Source organism: Mixophyes fleayi, chromosome 4 (genome assembly GCF_038048845.1).
Source record: "Mixophyes fleayi isolate aMixFle1 chromosome 4, aMixFle1.hap1, whole genome shotgun sequence".
NCBI lineage: Eukaryota > Metazoa > Chordata > Amphibia > Anura > Limnodynastidae > Mixophyes > Mixophyes fleayi.
Window position 1 is genome coordinate 289,538,229 of NC_134405.1, and position 24,972 is coordinate 289,563,200.

At 36.9% G+C, this 24,972-nt stretch overlaps 1 protein-coding gene across 1 annotated transcript in view; it reads right to left on the reverse strand.

Moving 5' to 3' along the window:
• Window positions 1-24,972, reverse strand: part of LOC142152816 (teneurin-2-like) — a 975,895-nt gene that overhangs the window by 750,390 nt on the left and 200,533 nt on the right. The window contains exon 2 of the mRNA XM_075209828.1: window positions 9,055-9,163. The gene's annotated coding sequence lies outside the window, so the exon portion shown is untranslated. The remainder of the gene's footprint in view (window positions 1-9,054; window positions 9,164-24,972) is intronic.

Genomic DNA, 24,972 nt, shown 5'->3' on the forward strand with positions numbered 1-24,972 from the left:
TGGGGAGTGTAAGCATTCAGAAAATTAGGATGTAAACCAGGGACGTACAGTCCCAGGAAGGCTAAGGGAGGGAAGGGGTGCAGAAGAAGAGGATGATCAACAGTATCAATAGCAGCAGAAAGGTTAAGAAGGGTAAGTAGGGAGAAGGGACCTTTTGACATGGCTGTGAGTAGATTGTTAATCACAAGTGACAGTACTCTTGACGGAGTGTAGGTTGATGCTTGATTGTAGAGGGTCAAGGATGGAGTGAGAGGAGATAAAGTGGCTTATGTGGTTGTACACAAGCTGCTCAAGTAGTTTGGAAGAAAAGGGGAGGAGAGAAACATTGCAGTAGTTGGAAAGAGAAATAGGATCTTTATCATCATCATCATCATCATTTATTTATATAGCACCAGCAAATTCCATAGCACTTTACAATTGGGAACAAACAGTAATAAAATATTACTGGGTAATGAGAGGTACGAGTGAGATTGTTTTTGAGGCTATAAGAGATTAGCACATGTCTGAAGATGGAAGGGAATGTGCCAATGAGGAGGGGCAGGTTGAAGATGTGAGCCAGGTGTGTACAAGTGTTTGGGAGTGAAAGGAGCTAACGGAACAGATTTAGGTGGGTAGAGGAATGCAAAGACCTACCCCTCTGTAATGGAAGCAAAAACATTGGCTGAATAGAGAAATGGTGGGGTGCTGGATCTGGCAAAAGGGGATTTGTTGATTGATAATGTCAATTTTGCCTTTAAAGTATGTAGCAAAGTCAAAAGTAGTGAGGGAAGAAGAAAGGGGTGGTGGTGGGCAGAGAAGTGAGTTGAGAGAAGGGGGCAAATAGATTATGGGGTTTGGTAGAATGTGTGAAAATTAGGGTCAGAAAGTCATTTAGATGGTCGAGAAAGAAAGAACTGTAGTAAGAAGAAAGGATATATTTGTAGAGGATGCATTGGAGCGAGACTTGTCAATTGACGTTCAGTGTTACGAGTGACTTTGTAAGTATGTATAGCTAAAATTCATGCAGAATGTGTATTGTAGGTTTGTTTTTGTTGTTTTTTAAAGTAAAATCAAGTAAAAGTAGAGCTTTATGTACTATATATGTGTAAAAAAACAATAAACAAAGGTCTCATTGCCTGGAAGAGAGCAGTGGAAAACAACTGCTATAACAAAATTATGCAAATGCTATAACTCAGCTAAAGAGTTGAGCTGCATACTTGACATCACAGCTGACCTGATTTATGAGTACTCATGAGACAGACCAAATGAATCATGGAAGCCAACAGGGAGTGAACATGGATCAGTATTTGCCCAGACTCTGAAACGTGTAAGGTAATTTGCATAAAGTGTGCATTATTCTATATTTATTTTCTCTCTCTGGTGGACGTAACCTCAAAAAACATATTTTAAATATACATTGGACCCAAGGCTACATTGAACCCAAGGCACTATGATTTTATCCACTACCGAGAGGTTTATTTTAAGGTTAAAATACATAAATTAAATTTATGAATTTAACAAATAGATTGACTGATAATAATAAATTGAAGTATCTCATGAATGTATTTGAAATATTTCTAGAAGCAACATTTACCACTGGTAGATAAGCCGTATTTTAAGACATGCTAGAGAAGGTAAGTGGTTAAATGCCTGCTACAGGTTAGAACACAATTGTGCTATTTGTCACAAACATTAAGCATGTTTTCTTTTGAGGAGAAAAGAAATAAAACTTTAAAATAATATAGGGCTGAGATACATTTAGGAAATATGTCATGATATTGTTATAGTATAGTATTACAAACAACTTTTAAAAGCATTCCCACTAGACATACTGAATGCCTAAGTAGATCCTTAAACTATATTTTATGCATTTGTTGCTCATTTGTTTATTTGACTTTATAGTATTACTCTCCTTTTATGTTTGATAAATCCAAAAAGCAAGCAAAGTTTTCATTCATATAAACAGGATTATTCAAGTAAATGGGAAGTCTCTGTAGGTGCATGATATATTATTGTTAATGCTTTTTACCTAATCCAAAATAATTTTTTAAGCATTTAACACTCAAGAGATTAAGGTTATTCAAACTAGGGCAAGCATTATAGAAAAATCAGTATTGTTGTTAATGAAGTTTTACTAACAATATTTATTCAATGGTCAGTTCAGTGTGTTATTGAATGTAATGCTGAACAGTAAAAAGACTTGACAGAAAAGTTTGAATGCAGAAACCACAAACATTTATGCATCTATTGTTAGTTAAAAACTCAAATTCAGAAGCTTAACTGACCAATATCAATAACATCAAGTCTTACATGTAAAGAAAGTGGCAATAAACAACAAACATTTTATGGTTAGCACATAACCAAAATAGTAACAAAAGTGACAAGCAATAAGGAATAAAGACAGAGATGAGCAAATTGGAATGTTTGACTTGCTTTTAGAAAGCAAATGTCTTTATATTGTCTGTCTTCCTGCAAATTTGTATGTGCCTTCATTAAAATCATCATGGTGCAAAAACACATTTGAAATGTAAAAGTCTGTAATCCATCCCTATCACATTCTCAAAATATGAGGATCAAAGTATCCTGGGATCTTCTACACCTCCAGCAAATTGGGGATATCATGGGAATTTTTTTTTCAGGTGTGTGTTTCTTGATAATAGATTATACCCAGCTTTATGCAATCTATTTGAAAATGAGGAGTTATGTGTGAGTATAACAGTCATTCTCCCAATGAGCTATGCAAGAAGGCAGATTAGCTGTGGCTTAATCCATGATAAGAGAATACATTTATGATAAATTATACAGTGTTAAACCTCATCCAGGGTAAATGAATTTAAAAGGTGTCAATGGACTAAGAATTCACTTTTATTTGGGAAAGGATGTCAGAAAGTGTCTTACTTGCATGAACTTCCATGAGTTTTTATGACCACAACCACTGTAGACTCAGGTCAAACACAGCACGTAGAACGTAAAGAAACCATAATCATAAAGTATTAACAAAGGTCATGTGTATAACCTTCTAAAAAGGAGCTTGCAGCAAATCGAGCATTCATTCTTCCTGGATGGTAGTAGGGAAAATCGTATGTGTATACTCTATGTGACTATTAGTAGCCAAGATTACTGTACGCACCTGTGCTTTCTGCATTTGGTAAATAACTTGGTAAACTGTACAGCAGCATTGCGTGATTTATGGTTTGGGTTAGGTATGATTTCCCAACCAACAAAATTGTGACAACAGTGACAACGACATGAAAATGCAGAGTGCTGTAATTACTGACATGCAGGCATTGAGACTTCTTGAAACAGTGACATAGAATAATTCCAATTGCTGTAATTGCTGACATGGAAGAAATCAGGCTTCTTGCAAAACTGACATAGAACAATTTCAACAAACTAACATACAGGCACTTAGATTTATATTACTAGAAATGGCTACTGTTACATTGCTACTATTAAGGGGGCAATGGGAGGACTCGGCACATGAATAAAGTAGAACCCTTTGCAAAAAAACATATGACTACCACCGAATGTTTTCACATTTTATTACACATTTTCACTCTATCTAGTTATCACCCTATCTACTTGGCTCTATTGTCACAATATGCAATTTGAAAACATAAATCCTACTTACTGTACAGGAATTTTCATTGGGAGTGTAGCTGTTTATGTAGAATATTACAAGCTCGACATTTCTAGAACTGAGCGCATCATCATCCCACATCTAACGCCTCCACCCCCCTTCTCTCTATCAGTGTGGCCAATACATTCTCAACCGTTCTTGTCTGCTTCTTGTTGATGTTATAATCTCCATTACTCCCCACGTTCAATCTTTCTCCCATGTCGCTTCCACCTTCAAAACACTGCATAAAACCCTTTCTCACTCTCGACACTATGAAAACTCTCATTCACTCTGTAATTATTTCCTGCCTAAACTACTGCAGTCTACTCCTATCTGGTCTCCTTCTCACCCATCCCTCTCTACTTCAGTATAACAAAGTGGTGAAACTGATTTTCCTCTAACAGTGTATCCACACTGGCAATCTTTGCGCTGGCTCTGACATAAGGTCACTCCACACCCCCTCCTGCCCTTTCCACACTGCCAATGATTCACTTCCACATTCAAGACTTCTCCTGTGAGCTCCCCACCTGTGAAATACACTTCAAGATACAATGAGACCTCAGCCTCCAAAGCTTTAAATGACCATTAAAAACCCACCTGGTCATAATTACAATGAATCTAGTAAGTGTGCAATCATCATCCACTTATTGTAGGAGTATACTTATGTGTATAGAATCACCATCTATAATCTTTAATTATTTTACTGTTTTCTAGGAGGTGGTGATTTTAAAGATGTGTTCCTGACCTCTTTACTATCTTAGGACTGAATTGTTTTGCCACAGAAATCTCCAGAAGCCAACTAGAAAGCGAAATACTTAGAAGGCTCTAAAAAATCACAGATGTTAAACCCTATATAATCCAAACAACAATAACTATGACGAGGTGACTGCCTTCTGAAAAGGAACTCTGCAACTACAGCAGCCAACTAGTATTCACCAGCAGGAAAAATATCCTCCTGCATTCACAAAACAAGCGGTGTTGCGTCATGTTGGGGGCATGACCATGTCACATGGGGATGTGTTTAGCCATCGTAAGTTCTTCTCCCAACCTTGAAAAATAGTTTGAATTGTCGCATGCAGCAGGGCCATGTGCAAGGCACCTGCTCACCATACTGCTGTACCTCCCAACTTACTGGGAGTGGGAACAGGATGACATGCAGACTGGCAGGACTTTCCTACTTAAATCAGGACAGTTAGGAGGTATAAAATTACAGTAAGCATCCCTTAGCTTACATATCACCTACAGGATCACCCAGACTTATATATACATTCTCATGGTGTTTCATGGGGAAAATGAAGCAGCGACGCAATGTGAGGTTGGGTGTGTAAATATTACATATACTGCATGAATCCCATCTAACTTTATAATATTTTGTTAATTTTGAAAGTTTACAACTCCGTTACAATTCTGAAAATATGGAATTTTAGTAAAAGTATGTTTTTAATATTTCTGCGTTCAGTTCTACTGTAAATGACTCTTAAAAAAAACCTTTTCATGTTAGATAGTTCTTAACATAGATGCTTATTTTTGAGTCTATTGAATTTACTTTCCATGAAACATGTCACAGGCACTTAGATATGATACCTCTTCAGTTATCCATGTGTTAATCAGGCATGAAAAGCTTGCTGTTTTTAATTGTGCTTTTAACACTAGTCTTATTCTGCTAAGTGTGCTGTATATAATTATGCATGCTACTCAGAGACCAGCATTGTAATAGAACTGTTTGTTATTTCATTGCACATCAGTGTTTAGAGTATACACGGCAAAGTACATTTCTAATCTAAACACCCCATTGCTCTAATACACTGCATGCTTAATTCTATAATGTATACAATTCTAAAGCAACTGTTCACATGAAAACATTCCTATAGCATCAGCTCCTCCAGTCTTTGTATTCAGAAACACCAAACTGGTTAATATGAATGTTTGGGTAAAAATGTAATCAATGTCCTCCTGTTAGAGAAACAAATTCCCACAGTGGTTAAAGTACAATTGGCATTATGGAAAGTCCTGTTTATGATACATCAATGCAGTAAGTTAATAGATCAAATCAAAGAGAATATTTTGTTGATGGCTTCAAGTTCGTAGAAAAAATTCACTTACTAGATTTTCCTTATTGTGAGCAAATATAAAGCGTCCGTGCAGAGCGTTCATGATGCGATTAGTGACACATTGCCGTGTTATTCACAATACAATGCAATAAACAAAGCAATGACATAATAAATATACTATGAAACCAAAACAATCTCTTAGGCATTCATATTTCAGAAGCTAATAAATACATTTGCATTGGTGTCAAACTTGAATTTGCTGTATTTCTCACATCCAGAATCTCTCCCAGTTCTGTTGATTCCAACTTAAAAACAATGCCAGAATACCCCTTTTCTTAATTAACATGCTACTAAAACCCTTATCCATTCTCTCATCATTTCCTGTTTTGACAACTGCAACCTCATGCTATCTGGCATTTCTGACATCCATATATCCAACACATAAATCTATCCTAAATGCTGCTGCAAGACTGATCTTCCTCTCTCACCACTCCACATCTGCTGCACCACTTTGCAAATCCCTACACTGACTCCCTGTGTCCTCCAGAATCCAATTCAAATTACTCACCTTTATCTACAAAGCCCTCAACAACACCACCCCTTTATACATCCAAATATCATGTCAAAATACTCACTCTTTCTCCATCCCTCTTAGATCTACCTCTGACCTGCGTCATGTCTACTGTAACCACCTCTCACTTGCGCCTACAAGACTTTTCCTATGCTGCTCCCCACTTGTGCAGTTCCCTACCATGCCTAATCCGGCTTTCCTACAGACTTCAAATCTTTAGATGTTCTCTAAAAACCCATCTCTATTTTAAAGCTTACCTTATCCCTGATCATACTATTCACACTAATACACCCTCAGAGATGTCCCAATCTCCACTCTAAGCCACATTCGCTCCTTTTGTTTCTGCTGTGCCCTCTTCCATTTAGAATGTAAGCTCTCTAATGACCAGGGTCCTCCTTGCCCTTTGTTTTCATGTCTGCATTTATTTTATATGCCTTGTATGTTCTTGTTTTATGAATGTTCTGTTTTCCCTACTGTATGGTGCTGTGGAGCACCTTACAAATCTAAGATAATAATAAATAATAATAGATATAAATAAAGGTTCAAATATAAATTCCTTCAATCCAATCAAATGTTGTCCCCTCTCTAGGGAGCGCCAATTCCTTGATACAACAATAACAAAAAAAACAGATAAGTGTCCTGTGAGACTGGAAGAAATGATTCATTTCAACAATTGAGTACGGCAGAAAACCTTTACAATTCTCTAAATTCATGTGGTATTTATTAAGATTAGCATCAGATTGACCGTATACACTAGACACTACATTTGTGATCATTAACAAAAGAGGAATACAAAATCTCAAAGTGGTGCCCTACCCAAATCAGAGTTATACACCTACAGAGCAATATCATCTAAATTACTTTGGGATCCTTGCTGAGGATTGCGTCTGATACTTTGGGGAGACCCTGAGATGGGTCTCGCAATTCGGTGAGACTTTTCCAATCTGCTATACATCTGATATATTGTATTATACAAGTGGCTTGATTAGATCTATCCAGCTGGGTTCCGTAATAACACATATTTGGAGACTGTTTATTACAATGTATATTTATAAGTATACTTATGTGTTTGGGGAGCACAGTCGCTTAGTGGTCAGCATTTCTGTCTCACAGCACTGGGGTCATAAGTTTGATTCCCGACCATGGCCTTATCTGTGTGGAGTTTGAATGTTCTCCCTGTGTTTGACTTGGTTTTCTTCTGGGTGCCCTGGTTACCTCCCACACTCTAAAAACATACTAGTAGTTTAATTGGCTGCTATTAAATTGACCTTAGTCTCTTTCGGTCTGTGTGTGCGTGTTAGGGAATTTAGACTGTAAGTGCCAATTGGGCAGAGACTCTCTCTTCTTACTTCATGCAACTCACAGTCAAGTGTTAACTGAGAAATAAAGTAAATGGATCGCTAATTAACAGAATGATTGACTATCACCATACTGCAATAACATGGTGCAGATTAGTGATGGTGAAAAAATTGTGGATGTTTAACTAGGTAAAAATCTAACAAATCAAACAAAGTTGGACCTCATGTGGTAGTATTGTCAGCACATTGGTTGGTAGTCAAAGAAGGCAAGGTATCAAAATAACAAACTGGAGATGGATCAACCTGCACCAAGCTCTGGTACACTGAGAATCTCTGTGAAGTTCCGAAACAGAAGTCAGAAGAGGAGTCAAACAAGCAGAGCATGGGCAGTGTCAGGAACTATAGAGGGAAGAGAGAACTGGATTCCGGATCCAATGGTGACAGCCAGATACCGGTCCGTGAAGTGAGAAAAATGTACAAGGTAGAGAACTTGTCATTTCTGAGGATAACCTCTTGCTGTTAATTTCAGTTTCTAAATATATATGTAACTTATTGTTAGTATAGTCATTGCTCATATTTAGGAAAATCAAAGGCACCATGAAAGTTGTGGATTAATTAAAAATATTTCTTTACTATTTTTTTTAACGAAGACACTTTTATTTTCTTAAAAGCTGCTTAAATTAGGTATTTTTGCTGTCTGTCATGTAAGATGTTTTTATTTCTTTCTGTTTAACATGTTGCACTCATTAGCAGAACATCAGGAGTTCATTCCATGATAACACTGCCACTATAAAGGTACAGGGTACTCAGTAATGTTTTCTTCAGTCATTGGTGGACTGTGTTTCTGAATTTTGGCAGTGGATTGCATTGGGCTAATGTCCATCCAGCACTTTCCCATAAATACATTCTACACATTTTAATAGTTTCACCACTATAATGTATAACTCACTGTTTTTTAAACCAGAGATACAAATGAGAGGATTAAGTTAGAGACCTTTTTTCAGCATGGTTAAGGGGGCAGTTAGCATGAAGCCATATTCTTAGAAAATCGTACAGTTATAATGATTGAAAATGTAACCATGGCAAGACTTTATCCATGAAATCACTGGGAAAGAAAAACAAATAACTACAACTTAGCGTGATGAATTCTTTTATCTGCTATTTTGTTGTTGTCTATTTTTTGTCAAATATCTATTATATATAAAAAATAACATACACAGAAATAATATTCCTATTATAGTGCACTAAGAGTTGATATGTTGATTATGTTTCCGCTGTTTTCCAGAATTCTTTATTAAATAAGCAGCATAAGGTTGTCATTTATCTAGAGATTGAACAGTACAATTGTCAGGAGGACTTAAAGGAATCAGAAAAAGCTTTGTGAGTTTTCTTTGATTAGCTGTCATCTTTGGCAACAAAACTGTAAAACTGGCACATTGCACAGTGTGTAAGAAAACTGCAGATGATCAAAAAATTAAAGTTTAGGAAAAATAAACAGACATAATGGTGTAACAATAACAAGAAATGAAAACTTACTGCAAATCCTGTGTCATCAAAAACAAATTCCAGTGGTGAAGATTTTGTTTCACTCACCAAGCAGATGAGCAATTACTGGAACATCTTCAGCAACAAAGGATTAAACCATCTGTAGCATAGAAAATAAGAAAAGAAAATTAAAGGGGTGGAGGAAACTGTGACAGGATAGTTATTAATATTTCATTCGTTTACGTCATTTGTAAAAATGAAGATTAGACCACATAAGTGATGTGAAAGATTTCATTGAATAGCAGCTTAGTGCGTCCAAGATGGCTGCCCAACACTATGTCACAGTGTAAAATCTCTGTTGGGATAAAGGCGCTATGTAAATAAATATTTATTATTAAATTCACAGGAGAAGCAACATCTCTATCTTCCTGGTACTGGTGAATATATGAGAACATATATTGTTCATAGATTGTGAATACTATTAATGTCCCTTCATAGTCTATTAATCATATCCTTAAATTTGTAGACAATCAAAATAGAATATGGTCTAATTAGGATAATGACTTATCCAGTGGGATGACTGTATGTGAGGAATAAATATATACTCACACTGGATCAGTTGTGGTGGACTACTTCTCCTCCTTTCTGTGAGTTCATATATGTCCGTATAAGCACTTATAGATCATCCAGATCTTGTAAGGGTAAAATATTGATTTATTAATTTTGTAATTTAAAACACTTTATGACACTAAAGTGCAGTGGTATTCAAAACGTCATAAGTGTAAATGTGTAGTGTGGGTAAGTACTTATCCTAATTAGACCATATTCTGTTTTGATGTTTTCGAGGTAAATACTGTCCGGTTCAAGTGGATTTACAATTTATTCAAAACAACTGTGGAACTATATAATACCAGTAAGATAAATGGACAACTAAAACTATTAGAGAACTGATGTTTAAGTTAGTTGACTTTTATTGAGTCCATAGAACAGTGCGCTTATTACACTTTCATACTAGAAAATGGTGTAGTGCTGCTTGTCTGCTTTTCTGTCATATTATTGGTATTTGGACATTCTACGACCAGCAGCTCCACAATTCCGATCATTCTTCAGTTTAGAAGGAACATTAGAGCACAATCATTCTTTATATCAATGTTTATGTTTCTACATGTGTGAGAAACGCTTCCGTTTGATAAGACATTGAATAGGACATTGAATTAGTTTGTCAAATGAATCAGAGGGAAATATTAAATGTCTTTTTTATATTTATTAATAATTGAGCAAACCACTAAAGCACAGAAGAAAGATTGTAAATTAAAACAACGTGTACTATGCACACATTGAATTGTATCTGTATTTGGAGCACTTTACAAATGTTCATTTTTTTTTTTATTATTATTATTATTATATTTTATTTCTAACATTGAGGGTATCATGATACAGATAAATAACATACAATGACATGTAACAGAAGGTAAAGAGAGTCCCGCACAAGCTAAGAGGTACACTTGATACATAAAATAGCAGAATACAATTGCAGCTGTTGGTAGGCATATATGTTTACAGATACAGGTGCAGTGCTAGTTCTTTGTGTCAGGCAGTTGGTGATTACAGGTTCTGTGCTAGTTCCTAGCAGTAGCAGTTGGTGATTACAGGTACTGTGCTAGTTCCTAGCAGTAGCAGTTGGTGACTACAGGTACTGTGCTAGTTCCTAGCAGTAGCAGTTGGTGATTACAGGTACTGTGCTAGTTTATAGCAGTAGCAGTTGGTGATTACAGGTACTGTGCTAGTTCCTAGCAGTAGCAGTTGGTGATTATAGGTACTGTGCTAGTTCCTAGCAGTAGCAGTTGGTGATTACAGGTACTGTGCTAGTTCCTAACAGTAGCAGTTGGTGATTACAGGTACTGTGCTAGTTCCTAGCAGTAGCAGTTGGTGATTACAGGTACTGTGCTAGTTCCTAGCAGTAGCAGTTAGTGATTACAGGTACTGTGCTAGTTCCTAGCAGTAACAGTTGGTGATTACAGGCACTGTGCTAGTTCCTAGCAGTAACAGTTGGTGATTACAGGTACTGTGCTAGTTCCTAGCAGTACAGATGGTGATTGCAGCTAATGTGCTAGTTGTTATTGCCAAACAGTTGGTGAATACAGGCACGGTGGTAGTTCCTTAATTTACATTTCTGATATACACTGCTCCTGCTGAAAATTGCTTTCTATTCATTCAGCCCATTTTTAAAAAAGTAATATGCACTTTTTAACATATCAACTTGTCCAGTACACTGCATACCTCCCAAGTCTCCCGATTTGAGGACTCTCTCCAACCATCCTGATCAGGACAGCTTTGTCTTGATTGGTAAGAAAGTTGGGAGCTATTCTGTTTAATGCTGCTCTGCAGGGGAGGGGAGTACAGGTAATCCTAGCACTTTAAAAGTGCTAGGCATGCCCCAGGGTGTGTGGCCAATCCCCGATCTTGACATGGCCATGTCCCTGTCCCACTGCCAGAGATACTAATGTGTGGAGGTATGACACTGTAGGCTTAAAATGTACTTGTCATTGATACATTTTGTTCTCGCAGAATCTAGACAATTTATCATTTTGATAGGCTGATATAAAATCTTCAAAGAGTAATCTGCAAAGTATCGTAATAGAGATGTAGCATGTGTGCATTTGAATGTTGCAATTTTACAGACAAGCATAATACATTTTTCAGAAGCATATTGTGAAACATTATATTTAATAGGAAATAGTGTTGTCCTACTACAAAACAGAACCAAAACGAAAAAAGCTAGATGCTTATATTTATGCATCCTTTACAAATGGCTGCCATTCCCTTTCCATTGTTCTTACAATAATTACACACAATAGAGACAATAATTTCTGTTTGCATTGCATGTAGAAATGAAAAGTATGTCCACATTGAGATTTCAAAGACTGTGACATCACTACAGCCATCTCAATGTCCCCTAGATAACAAAGATCAAAGTTTACACAAAGCAGCAGAGCAAATAAAGTGCAAAAACAATCTGTTCTGTTAAGGTATGTAAATATTTCTTATATGTGTGAATGCTACTAGTGGTTCTTTAATATAAACAAGCATGGCAAATTCTACTTTACATATATAACTGGAGTGTTTATACTTAATTATATGAGCACAGCATGCTCTTCATTTCTCTGCAGCAGGGGACATGTTAGGATGGAGATGTTCAGGGTCAGTCTGGGCTGTGGGCAGGGTGGCATCTGCCCCCCGGGTGGGTCTCATAGGCTGCTGAGTGGAGTCTGGCCCCCGGGCTAAAATTTGCCAGCCCTCCCCTGGAGATGTTTTTCTAAAGCTAGGCACACACTACACGGTTTTCGTCCAATAATCGTCTCAATCAGCCGACATACGACCGCTCGTTCAAAAGTCGGGTCAGTGTGTGTAGTGACACGATGGTCGAAAGTCTGCTCAAATGGACAATTGTCACCTCATTTGGTTGGTCGTACCGTAAAATATTTTTGTTCCAATCTCGTTTCCGTTGTGTAGTGTATAAACTTCTGACTGATTCCCAACAATCCTCATTCATTGCTCACAACAACATGGCTGTAAAAAGTCACTAAAGGGACATCCGCTCTTCCCTTTATGTCTTAAATAAGGCTAGTGTGTATGCAGTCCATGGACCGAGCGATCGGACCATCGATCGCATGTGAAATCGATCGGCATAAAAAGTTGGTGGAAAATTCTGTAGTGTATACCCAGCTTTACAAAGCAGATAGTGAGAGCGACTGATAGCTTATCTGACAGAGGTGTACTGTGCAACATGGCAAACCAAAGTCAAACCTTCTATCATTTTAGAACCAACCATTTTACTAAAAAAATGTTTCCATTGCTTACCCCATTTATGACTAAAATTGATGATGAGAGTGATGGGGCATCATGACTGTTTTTAATAGTTGTCACTTTGTGTGTTTGAAGCTTTTTTATTACATTGTTCAAAGTGATCCTAGAAATGCACATCTATCCCAAGCTGCAACACAAAGATGAAAATGGGCCCAATTAAAGTATAAGACAAGACCCGAAGATTACCAGCTGTGAGTTTGTACAAGATACATTTAGCAGAAATGACCACATTCTTAGTTTTTTTTACCTAAAATATGGAAAAATATGGAAGGAGCTTTAGTCCCACTATGGTATGGGCAGTCAATACGGTTTAACAAAGCTGCAATGGCAGGTTAATACTGCACAATGCATTGTATCTTCATGTTTCAGATCTAGAAAAAAGTCTAGCTTTGGAGTCTAGTGGTTTTTTAAGTCAACGTTCAGTAGCGAACTTTTCCTGTATATTATTATTTGCATTATATACATTTTAATGTGTTTTAAAATTATATATTGTAAATAAAATTGTTTCACACTGACTATGCTTTTATGTATGCATATCGATTAATGAAATGCTATTTGTACTACAAAGCTACCTGATGTATATTTCACTAGGAAACACAGGGGTTTTCTGATGTGAATGTTTCTTGATGGTTGTGGGCAGCATTTGGTTGTGCTAAATTGCTCTGAATAAAGATCAACTTGGCGGGACTAGTGTTCCTTTGGATATAATGAATGCATGTAAAAATACTGACAACTGATTTTCTTATTAAAAGAAAGTATTACAAATGAATGCATACCAAGCATTGAAGAAGAAAGTATAAGCAATGCCATGAGAATTGTGTCAATGTGCACATTTTTACGTACAATTGGCAAACAAAACTAAATAACATGCAAGCCTGCCAGGGGCGGGCTGGGCCGGGGGGCATCGCGTGTCATGTGATGCGGCCTCCTGGGCTGAAATGTGCCAGCCCGCCCCTGAAGCCTGCTCGTGTTATAAATATAGTGTGCATACAGTATAATGTAAAAGTGTTATGCAGTAATAGTAGTCATAATAACTAAACATGTTAGTCACAATTGCATGCATTGGCTCAAATGTGATGCAGACCGGTCACAGAGGTCAAAGTAGAGTGTAATCGAGTATAGATCCCAATAGAGAATTACAATGTGAAATGAAAAATAGATCAAACCCAGAGACGCATATGGCCCCAGTACAGGGTTTGAAGCAAGACTCCCCTCCCATTTTCCAGCTTCTGTCCATGGTCTTCCCTCTTTTTACCTGTTGTGAGCTCCAGAGCAGCCTCTGATCTTCATGAGATTTCCCATTGTGCATTCTGCAGTGTTCACAATAAACAGTATGGGGCTAATGCAGAGTTGGAAGCATAGTTGAAGCAATTACTTTTAAAAAAAGAGCACATGTTTCTGACCATATGCAGAGCTGTACACATCTGCTTCCACATCAGCAGCCTATGCGCCTGCTTTACGACAAGTCATCATTATCAGCATGTATTTGCCTGTTCTGTAGCAGTGCAAAATATATGCCTTCTAACAGGAATCTTATTATGAAATAATATTTTTCAAACACACCTTGTTCATTTAATATATTAGATAAAGCTACGACGAGGCATGACAGCTATAACGTCTCCCAGGAAAAATAGGTGAGTGGTTCTAGAACAAAGCAGAGTGATGTGGAATCGTTACTAGCATTGTGGACCCTGGTGGATAATGAGATAATGATAACACTTTATCATATACACTCAGTGGCCACAGAATTATGTACAACTGCTCGTTAACGCAAACATTTACTTATGTGGCAGCAACTCAATACATAAAATCATGCAGATATGGTCAAGAGATTCCATTGTTGTTCAGACCAAACACCAAAATGGGAAATAAATGTGATCTAAGTTACTTATTGGTGGCAGATGGGGTGGTTTGAGTATCTCAGAAACTACTGAGTACCTGGGATTTTTACACACAACAGTCTCTAGAGTTTACATAGATTGGTGTGCAAACAAAAAAAATCCAGTAAGCGGTAGGTCTGTGAGCACAAAACACCTTGTTAATGAGAGAGGTCAGAGGAGAATGGCCAGACTGGTTCAAGCTCACAGGAAGGGGACAGTAACTCAAATAACCATGTGTAACAACAGTGGTAAACAGAAGGGCATCTCTGAACTTAGAACATGCCGACCCTTGAAGTGGATGGTTTTCAATCCTGTAAGCTCAGAACAGGAAACTGAGACTAGAGTGGACACAAACTCACCAAAATTAGACAGTCGAAGATTGGAAAACTGTTGCCTGATCTGACAAATCTCAAATTATAATTCAACATGCAGATGATAGTGTCAGAAATTGGCTTAAAAAACATGAAACTATGGTTTCATTTGCCTTATGTCAACTGTGCAGGCTGGTGGAGGTATAATGGTGTGGGGAATATTTTCTTTACACAAACTAGGTCCTTTAACACCAGTTAAGCATTAATGTCACAGTCTATCTGAGTATTGTGGCTGACCATGTGCATCCCTTTAAAGAAACACATCTACCTTTCTTCTAATGGCTACTTCCAGCAGGATAACTTGCCATGTCAAAGCATACGTTGGGCCTGAATTATTAAGGAAAGTAAAGCAAAAAACAGGTGTAAATATGCACTTTGGCAAAACCATGTTACCTTGGAGGAGGAGGTAAATTTAAAATGTGGGGACAGATTTATATATGTGGTAGGGAATGTCCTAGATCAACTCTACATTTCAGTGTAAAAATAAAGCTATCAAATATTTGAAAAGCAGCCAGTATTTTCCTCTCATGCAAAATAATAATCTAATTTGTATTGTAACATGGTTTGTCCAGGAGAAAATGTGCTCCTTTTTTTGTTTTTCTCTCCTTAATAACTCAGGCCCATCATCTCAAAGTGGTTACACAAATATGACAGTACTTCAATGGCTGCCTCAGTCACCAAAATCTCAATCCAATAAGCACCTTTCAGAAGAGGTATGAATGTGCAGCTAGCCAATCAACTGCATGATGCTATCATGTCACCATGGACCAGAATCTTTAAAGAATGTTTTCAGCACCTTGTTGAATACAAGGCATGAAGAATTCAGGTTACTCTGGGGAAAAATGGATTCCTAGCCAGTACTAGAAATATGTAAAGAAAGTGGCCAATGAGTGTATGTCTTCATCAAAATGCACCTGTGATTTTGCCATTTACTAAGTGTTTCATTAATGGAGGGATAGTTGTAAATCTATTAATGTATTATAAAATGTAATTATGTATTATAGCATTTTCAACATGGGCCTATTTGTGTATTTCTTCAACCATGTATCATTTAAGATTGAGTCCAAAATAATTAATATTCTAACATATTGTTATGGATGAAATATGTTTCTAAATCCCCTAAATAGGGCAGATCACATGATTAAATAGCTGACCCAAGAATATAAGGTCTTTTTAGGAACAGAAGTTCAAGAAGTTTTATGGTACACAAAAGATAAACAGAATGCTAATGCACTCATAGGTGCGAGGTTTCTCTATTGATAATTACTTATAGAAAATAACTTTCAACGTAAGTTTCGACCAATTTTGTTTTTTTGACTGATTTTGTAAACTAGTGCCGGACTGTCAACTCTGCAAGTTCCCCAGAAAATTACCCCTGCTAATGCACTATATATGACATTAGTGATATAAGTGGCAGGTGTGAGTATGCCGAATCTTGAAAAGTATAATCAAAAAGACAGATCTGAACAAGAAGAGACACTGTACAATACATTTAGCAAAATATCAAGATATAAAGTGTATTAGCTACAATGCACAAGCAAAGAACAGAGAGAAAATACACAAATTAAAGCATCATTAAAGCATTAGCAGAGATCACATAAACAATCCCAGGAAACCTCCACAAGAATAACTACTAGAATATACTGGTTTATACTGGAGTGAAAGTAAATATTCAAGTCTGAATAATATATATATATAGAAGATGCTGCACAACCAAATTGACACTTCAATAAAAATACATGGTAAAGTCAAATGGCATTCACATAACAAAGGATCTATAAATATTTTTTAAACATGCTTCAGTACCACCAAAGCTTGAATTTAGTCATCTTTCCATGTCAGCATGCAAAAATAAATGTACAACCCTATAAATACAGATTGTTTTAAATGGTTATTAAAAAAATAACAAGAACACAGCATCTTAAGTCTATATGGAACATTCTGTGTTTCTAAATCCAAGCCATAATCATTAGACATCTACCATATGCCCACCTTATGAACATTATAAAGTGTGAAAAAATATGGGAAAATGTAGTGAATGAGTGACCATGAGTAAATACTGCAGAGGGCACATCTGAATTAGGTTACATTGGAAATACTGAATTGTGGTAAAAGGAACAAAATCGGTTTACTAACAATTCAATAGATGTTGATATTTAAAGATAAAAAATAAACAAATAAATGCAAGAAAATGATGTATAAAAGAAAAACTGGGGATTAAAAGAACTGGTGCCAAAAATTCATAATATTATTAAGCATTATAATTTGAAAGTATCTTTCAAACATGGTTAAATAGTAACATGATAAGTGAGGTTGAAGAAAAAACAAGCCTAGCTATGTTGATCCAGGGAAAGACAAAATAAAATCCCAGGAGAGATAGATAACAATTCAAGTTCATAGGTGAACAATTCTTTCCTGATCTATATATGGCAATTTAATTCATTCCCAGGATCAAGTACCCCATTTATGATTTTTTACTAATTGTAGCTACATATAACATTTCTAGTAAGAAACGCATCAGAGTATTTTATTAAATTATTTTACAAGATTTCCTTCTCTTCCCCTTCATACAATAATAGTACTTTTCTAGAGTCTTTCTGGAAACTCTATTGGCAAACTAGGCATTCAAGTAGCATAACTAACAGAAGACAGTGTTCTCCCTAGAAAATGTTGCCTGCTGTCTGGCTTTAAGAAGTAGCCGGGTGGGGGCACTGTAATACTTTGCAACAATATTGAAAAATGTTGGAGGTTATTGCCCACACCTGCCAGGACTAGTCAGAGTGGTGGTCAGTGGTCTAACACACAATGGTTTATTCTCTTATAATAGGACTCTGCTGGGCACCAAGAGCTGGGTGGCAAGTAAAAACAGTCGGGTGGAGCACCCGGGAAATAGGAGCTGGGGAGATAACTGGAAGATATATAGCTAAATATAGAGAGTGATATTTCCAAATGGCTTACAGCTGTTTCTTCCTTAGCGCTCTCATTAGCAAGATATTGAACAGTTGAATTTACTGTGTGGCATATAGTGTGCCCATGCAAAGCAATGGGGACAAATACAAAATAATTTGCATATCTCTGCATTCAATTAATTAAGTGCTAGTTAAAGAGCTATTTTTTTTTGCTACGAATCAATGAGAGATCTTCTATTCTACAATACTTTTTGAGGTGTGGAAATGGCTGTAAACCACTCTGCTCAGCAAGGGGATGACTTTTAAAAAATCACCACTTCCCTGCTACTTTTAATTTCATCATCCCTTTGAAAATTCAATAATCTTTGAAAATTCTAATTTTGTTTTTGCTCTGCAAAACAAAGTGCTTAATCACATACTTGTCCACTCTCCCAGAATGTTTGGGAGCCTCCTGAATTCTGGGTAGGTCTTTCGGACTCCGGGGAGAACATGTTATTCTCCAGTATCCTGATCCTGGGATCCTCCATGGAGCGATTAACAGTGAATCTCGTCATTTTGGCAAAAATTATGTGATTCTCCATGCCCGCCCCCTTCCTTCCCCATACTTGACCTCTCCTCCGGGATCTCCCAGATGGAAAGAGTAAAACGTTGGTAAATCTGCTTAATGAGTACATTGCAAAGAACACCTAACTCCTCCCATTGGCTGTTAAAATATTCTGCTCCTCTGCCATTTTGATTAATAAAACTACATGCTTTGGGGCGAATCGAGATGAATAACGTAACACGGCACTTTCATTCAGTATCTTGCTCTGTTATTTCACTGCTTTTACCTCCACTGCCCATTGCTTTTTATATATTTTTGAACATTATAACTATTTATACCATTGTTTTAGAACCAGTTTGCATGCAAAAATTCATCAAAAACTGTGATTATATATATATATATATATATATATATATATATATATATATATATATATATTTCATTCTTAAATAGAATGCTGAATGAAAAGAATATTGCTGCATAATTCAGAAAGAATTCTTATTGTTCACTTGGTTTCAGTGCCTGAAGGTGATATCCAGAGGTCATTCATGAGATCAAAATCTGTTTTTAAAGCCTCTTCCTTTTCAATTTTATCATCACAGCCTGCATTTCTAACGTTGAGTTCTCAATGCACCTTAATCCATTCCACACATATGTAAATCGTGAGGCTAAACACAATTCAAGTTCACATTCTTAAAAGTTTACTGTTTGTCTATTTTATTATGAAATTTGTGGATTTTCTATAAGCCGCACATTTCCTGAGGTTTTATATAAATTTCATCTTTATTCATTCATCCTTTGATCATTCTGACTCTTCTGTACACTTTAAAGGCAAATTCTGAGACAGGATAACAAATGTTTTTTCTCAGACTTTTAAGTATTTAATGTGTATCTCTGAGGCTATGATTTTTTGTTTTAAATGGCCAATCTTAAATTGAATAGCAGACACCTTCACCTATTATCTGTTATTGGTCGCTGCTATTTCCAAAAAGCCATAAAAAATCTATTATTAAATAATGTCTGAGAACATGATCAGGCATAAAAAGTTCATAATGTCATTCATACATAATGGATAATCAGGAGAAACATAAGATAGTAGAATACAGATTGCATCAAAAGTTAGATAATGCCAAATTTATAATTCACTAATTCCATTCTCAGCCAATTCTTCTCTGTTATCTCATTGCAAATTGTATTGCACTCAGTACACCAGTCTTTTGTATAGTATAAATTACAGTAATCAACAATACTGAAACTTGATCACTGCAAATCAGTGTCAGTTATGTTTCTGGCATTGAGCACTACAGAATTATATCTTCTACTGAGAGTAAAATGTATTTTAGACAATGAAGAGGGTTTCTTCAAGCTATTGCTTTATAATATGATGGAACAGAACAACAAAATAATATTTTGTTTCCTGTCCTCCAGCTTCACTGACAGCAATCTTGACTTTAGATCAAATACTGTTACTACTACTCCTTTAAACAATCCACCCAATATATACTGGCTAAGAAACAGTTGTTAAAATAAACAAAAGCAACACCAAAAATATATAAATATACAACTCTTTGTTAGGTATACCTTTCCATTATTGGGAAGGCACCCCAGAACAGCCTGAATTCTTTGTGGTATGGATTCAATCAGGTTTCTTTAAACATTCCTTAGACATTCTGGTCATGGTGACATGATGACATCACTGAGTTGCTTAAGATTTATTGACTGCTCATTCATGCTGAAAATCTCCCATTCTAGCACATCCCAAAGGTGCTCTATTGGATTGAGGTCTGGTGACTTCTGGCAGCCATTGGATTACACTGAACTGATTTTCATGTATGGGGAACTAGCTTGAAATGGCGTGCGCTTTGCGACCTGTGGTGCATTATCCTGCTGGAAGTAGCCATTAGACATTGGGTAGACTGTGGCCATAAAGGGATGCACATGGTCATCAACAATACTTAAGCTGGGTACACACTACAGAAATTTCGACCAACTTTTTATGCCGAGCAATTTTACATGCGGTTGATGGTCCGATCGCTCGGTCCATGGACTGCATACACAGTAGCCTTGTTTAGGACGAGAAAGGGAAGAGCGGACATCCCGTTAGCGACTTTTTACAGCCATATTGTCGTGAACAATGATTTAAATTTCGTACACACTGCAGCGACATTTGCGGGAAATGTACGAGATACCAAAGACATTAGCATAAAGGGGCAGAGCTTTAGCTATAGTTAACTCCCTTAATTTCTATGAAATAGAAGTTTAGTAATATACATTACATTTAGAAAAACAATTAACTGCTAAAGTGGAATGCAATGAATATTCCCTAATAATAAAACCTCCTTCGTATGTAATGGAATGCTCCATTCTCGGCGTGCATCATCGTTGATTGGTCCACAGCAGAAACAAACGCCCATGTCTGTGTGTATAAAATGACAGAGGAACCTGTTTGGCGCAGAGGAGCGTCAGAAGATGGCGAGTGTGCAAGTGGCAGTGGGGGTTGCGGGTGAGGAGAAGATGTCAGTGGGGGTTGTGGGTGAGGAGAAGATGTCAGTAGGGGTTGCGGGTGAGGAGAAGGTGTCAGTGGGGGTTGCAGCTATGGAGACGGAGACGGAGATAGAGTCAGAGATAGTGCTGGAAGGGCCAAAAAATGTTGGAAAAGTTAAGGTGGGGAATGGAGATACTCGAGAAGAGGAAAGAGCAAATCCAATGAGCCCAAGAGAGGTAGAGATGATGGTCAAAGTACTGGACCAGGACGACAACGACATTAAAAAAGGTCAGTAGCAGATATAGTGTACCTGTAACGTTGATGTAGTGTTACATAAAGCAAAGTAAAATGCTAAATTTATAACCTAATTTTTTATGTCAGAACGAAGATTTAACGGTGAGAAGGCCTGTTTAGATACCACTGATACCACTAATGTTAGTAAACAAGGAAAAATTAAACAAGTAAAATATACTAAAGAAGTTCTACACAAAGATATTTCAGTGAACATGTGTAGACATGTAAATGCTTTGGGCACATACCTGTACCGTTATAATAACCAAAATGGCACCTGTTTTCCAGAATGTACGGAGGTTAAGCCCGCTATCATTGCGATTTCGCCACAGGGACCAAAATATAAATATAAACTGATCTCGAGCAGTGTGAAAGGTGAGAAAATGAGAGTATTTATGTCGTAGAATATAAATTACAGATATAGAAGTTAAATGATAAACATTTTTTATTTTCTTGTTTCGTAGATAAAGAAATCAAAGGGAATAGAAACGACATCAAGACCTGTTCTGCCACAAACCAGTAGCACCTTTAAAAATACCTTAAAAATAATACTCTGCAGTATTCATCTCTCTGATTGGTATGGGCGCGCTCACTTCACATGCGGATCTTTCTAACAGCTGTGTGTGTTAAAATTTTTGTACCTTTTTCTTGCAATAAAAATGTTGTTGAACACTGTGTGGTTTGTTCTGGGTAATTCACAATTATAAGTTAATAAAGGTTAATATATCTTTAATAGGTTATAAAGGTATAAGTGTATAAAGAGTAAATATGAATACATTGCCATCATAGACACAAAGGGTAATAACACACATGCTTTACACAAGTGTAATGGTCTGCAGCCAGACAGGTGCAATATACATTGATACAAAACACAGTGATGTGCGGATTCCGCACCACGTGGGACTGGGATTGACATAAAAATTTACATACACACGCCCCCCCTCCAGGTCGAGGAAGTATCAGAGGATTGTCGTGGATCTGTCGGAAGTTTATACACACTACACAGCGGAAACGAGATTGGAACGAAAATATTAAATATTAAACGGTACGACCAACAAAATGAGGTAAAAATTGTCCATTTGGGCAGACTTTCGACCATCGTGTCACTGTACACACTGACCCGACTTTTGAACGAGCGGTCGTATGTCGGCTGTTTGAGCCAATTATTGGACAAAAACAGTGTAGTGTGTACCCAGCTTTAGATAGGCTGTGGCATTTAAGCAATGCTCAATTGATATTAAGGACTCTATTGTGTGCCAAGAAACATTCCCCACACAATTACACCACCACCAGCTTGTACTGTTGACACAAGCCAGCATGGTTCCATAGATTCATATTGTTTCCATCAAATTCTGACCCCACCATCTGTATGTCGCAATAGAAACCAAGATTTGGCAGACCAGGCAATGGTTTTCCAATTTTTAACTGTCATATTCTGGTGAACCACCTAATTCAGTTTATTGTATCCCTGATTTTTTTTTTAAGCCAAGATAGGGGAGGTTAGTGCCCTCTTCCCCTCATCGCTGGACTTCTTCATTATTTCTGTAAAGTAGGGGGTTATTGTGATCAAATGACAGTGCCCCTGAATTTCTATGTTGTAAGATGGGGGAGATATTCCACTTTAAGTGCCCTCTCTCTCAATTCTTGGATCTTCATTATTTTTCTGTAAGCAGTGAATGATAAGTGATTGGTGCTGCCTCCCCTGTATGCTTAGGATGAGTCCCAGTCATCTTTAGTACTGAAAAGTTTAATAAAGCTGTGCATGCAATAAGAAAATTCATGGTTGAATGAATAAAACAATGAATGTCAGAGGTTACAGGCGAGGGTTGATAAACTATAACTACACCCAACTCTTCCACACACTCAAAACCTATTTTATTCTACTAGACGTAGAAGTCAATTTTATTCATCTAGCAGATGCTAACCAAAAATAAATCTAAATAAATATGCTCACAAACAGCTGTCCTCTTACTAAAATGTGGGTTGTTTTGCTATTTCACTCCTGATTGCTTATCTTCACCAATTATTGTATACACAAATCTATAAAAATCTTAATAGAAGTAGTAAAAATATATTAGACTGCAGGTCCGATTAAATCCAGGGTCTATGGCAGCTCAGCAGCCTTGAGATAAGATCTTCAGTCAAGATACACTATAGATTACATCTGATGAAAATGGACAAGTGCTGTAGGTTTTTGCTTACTAAATAAACACCATAATTGGATATGAGACCTACACTACAAATAAAAAGTTTTAGAACCCCCAAATTTATCCAGTTTTTATTGAAATTTAAGAATTTCAAGACCAGTTTATAACCTGAAATGGTACAATGGTAAGCAGTAAATTGCTAGAGATTAAAAAACAAAACAGTTTGGTAAGCATAACCTGAAAATAATGTAAATTTCAGAGCTATACAAAAGACCTTTTTCATGGAACAAGTAATGGGTTAACAGCTTACAAATGTTCTGCAGCACTGGAAGTACATTAAACTTTGAAAATTTGGTGCAAATAATTCCTACTGGTTTCTCAACTTTTGTTGATTACTTGATTACAAAACCCCTGTCCATATAAAAATCAGTTATGGAACAACCTGTAATTACACCATCTGAAGCATTATTTGGACATGAAGTAGTATATTGCTATCAGAATGGTGTATAAAAGTCAATTAATAAAGGAAAAAAATAAAGACAGACCATTATAACACTGAAAAGTGTAGGTCTTTCCTTTAGAGAAACTACAAAGAAAACCAAGGGGAGTATAGTTTCCTACACCACCAAAGGCACTTTGAAACTGAAAAAAACTGTGGCAGACCCAAAGCCACAACAGAATCAGAAGACAAGTTTCTGAGAGTCAATGGCTTGCGTGATAGGCGGCTCACAGGACAACAGCTTCAAGCACACTGGTTAAAGCAAGCAAGTCTCAGTTTCAACTGCACAGAAAAGACTTCAATATACAGGTTACACAGCAGTAGGAAAGCCATTGCTAAGATGGCAAAATAATAAAAAGATGCTTGTCTGGGTCATTAAGCACTGTCAGTGGACCATTAAAGACTAGAAGCGGGTCTTATAGTCTGATGAATCAAAATGTTAAATCTCTGGGTTGTGTTACAGGGTATTTCTACATCATCGAGTAGGAGAAAGGATGGTTCCTCAGTGTGTGACACCAACTGTCAAACATGGAGAAGGAAGCATGATGTTCTGGTGCTCTTTTGCTGGATGCACAGTTGATAACTTGCACAGAGTAACTGGCACTCTGAATTTTTTACTACAGCATTTTGAAGCATCATGCAATACCCCCTGGTCTATACATTGTTGGGCAGGGGTTCATTCTACAACAAGAAAATGACATAAAACATACCTACAGATTATGTCAAAACTACCTTCATGGAAAAGCTTCAAATCATGGAATGGCTAGCACAGTCTCAAGACCTACACCCCATCAAACTGGTCTGGGATGAACTGGACAGAAGGGTGAAAGCAAACCTACCAGTGCAACACAATTGTGGAAACAATATTTGATAGCCATTGTAGAAAGAATGGAAAAAGTATGTGCAGCAGTTACATCTGCAAATGATGGCCACTTAGAAGAGTCAAAAATGTAGATAACATTTTGTTAAATAAATG